Below are 2197 nucleotides of genomic sequence, written 5' to 3'. Positions count from 1 at the left end.
ATTGATTTTGGATTTTGAAAATAGAAGATCCAGACCCAGAATTAGATTCAGATATCAGATCTGGATCCAAGATTGAGTCAAATATGGAAAATAAAATTGGATTTCAGATCTTTAATATGAAAATGAGTCTGAGAAATAATCAGGAGTTGATCAGAAGTTGACTCAATTGCTCAGAAGGTGGGTGTCAGAGGCAAAAATGGAATTTTTGAAATTTTGAAAAATTTGGGGTGTTCACAAACACTAGCTAGGTTTCTTTGACCTATGATCTCTTGAACTCATCTAACCTCTATTAGAAATTCAGTAGTTGATTTTGCTTCTCATGCAAACCATATGCTACCTCACCTTTGGTATCTACTTTCTAGAAAAGCTCAACTTTGGAGAAATAAAAATTTGATTACTATTGTCCTTTTTTTTTCATTTTACATGTTTTTTATACTAACCACTAGTATATTATGAGGTAGTTGCAGGGGAGATAAGAATTGCTCCTTGTAGGAGCACATCGCTTTTCTTTGACAAAAATTTTAGTGGAAAATGAAGAATCATATACGAAAACACGGTCTTGCACAAATATGGTAATAAAATAAGCTCATAAGTTTTCTATTGTGCCAAGAAGAAAATGAATAAAAGGGACATTAGCAGGCAAACAATTAGATTTCATTGATTGGTATATAAGAAAAAATTACACCATAGAGCTTATTCAATTATATCAAAACAAAGCTTGGCCTCATCCCAAGGGCCATTTATTTCAAATTTGCACTCTTGTATCCTAATATGCCAATAAGGACAGACAACTATAATGAACAACAATAAACCCAAAAACAGAGCAAACAGGGAATGGTGCAAGGGAAAAAGAATGCCCAATATTACACAAGTCAAGATGAAAGAAAAACATAAGTGAACTTTGTAAGAGTACTTCTTAATGCAGTACAAGACCAGTGAGCAAAAAGAAAAATTTGTAAAGAGAAGAGCATTATGGAAAATACATGATGTCTTGAAGGAAGGCGAGAGGCGATAAGAACATATGCAACCATAGATGCATTCAGGGAGATATTGCTCGTTAATGTTGGATTCTTCAAAGCCCCAGGTGGTCTAATTCTCAAGCCGAAGTAATCATGCAAAAAGAGATAAATAACAAGCAGGAAAACTGTAAGTGCCTAAATGGAGTCTGAACTGATGGATCTCGTAGGTGTGCAATAAAGAGGGAAAAATACATACAAACCACTAATGAAATAAGTAATGTTCAGGAGGTAATGGAGAAGAAGATGAATAGAAGGTTTTGTTTATGTTAAAACAATAATCAGGAAGCCCATTCCAAAAAGAATGGCATTCAGTAGTTGGAGTGCCCTTCCATCTATTCTGGTTGCTAATGTATATGTCCAAACACAGACCACAAGAACTACAATGTAGAGATACTGAGAGATGGAAATTTAATCCAGCATCACTTTCACCATATCTCTCTTTACAACATTGACATTCATGACCATATCTTCAAAGAAAGACTCATCTGTGTAATTGTCATCATACCCAGGTGGCATGCCTTCATAAGCCACTTTTTTCCACCTGGTTCGAGATGGTGTGTCCAACGTTTTGCTCTCCATAAGTTACACAACACAGGAAAAACTTTTTGATGAATACACTTGTTATCATGTAAAATTTTACTTTTGCAATTCAACTGATCTTTTGAAAAGGGTTTTTAGAAAACTCTTTGCCTGTCGGTACGAGGTTCAACCATTCCTGGCACCTTAACTAGGCGTAATCGAAATCAAGGATTGAACAATATGCCTTATTTTATTTAAATGCCTTTGAAATTATTCTAAACCCTAGAATGCAGAAAGAATCAAATACACGTATGACATGATTTTGAAAAAAAGAAGTTTATTGAAAACATGATGCAGGTCTGGAATTGTTGAAAAATACTTTTTGAAGAAATATTTTGAAAATGAATCAAATAATGGGGTGTGTGTCCTTGTGGGCCCATGCATGATGCAATCTAATCTAAATGATGCATGGATCAAGTTTCTTTTAAAAAGAAAATTTGACAAAACTATTGATAATTCCCCTTTGTTTTAGAAAAAAAACTTCTCTAATAAAAAGGGGGGTTTTATGTCTTATAGAATTCAGATGAAATAAATTCATCACATATTTATGACTATGGCCACAAATATATTTTAAATATACTTCATTCAAATTCTAAGAT

At 33.6% G+C, this 2197-nt stretch overlaps 1 pseudogene; it reads right to left on the bottom strand.

The window, feature by feature from the left end:
• Nucleotides 1-693: 693 nt before the first annotated feature.
• Nucleotides 694-1598, bottom strand: LOC149826715 (phosphatidylinositol N-acetylglucosaminyltransferase subunit C pseudogene; annotated as a pseudogene).
• Nucleotides 1599-2197: the final 599 nt, after the last annotated feature.

This window comes from Nuphar pumila, chromosome 10 (genome assembly GCF_984573655.1).
Source record: "Nuphar pumila chromosome 10, dmNupPumi1.hap1.1, whole genome shotgun sequence".
NCBI classification, from domain to species: domain Eukaryota; kingdom Viridiplantae; phylum Streptophyta; class Magnoliopsida; order Nymphaeales; family Nymphaeaceae; genus Nuphar; species Nuphar pumila.
Note: the sequence above shows the minus strand (reverse complement) of the source record. Positions and strands in the feature narration are given on the sequence as shown.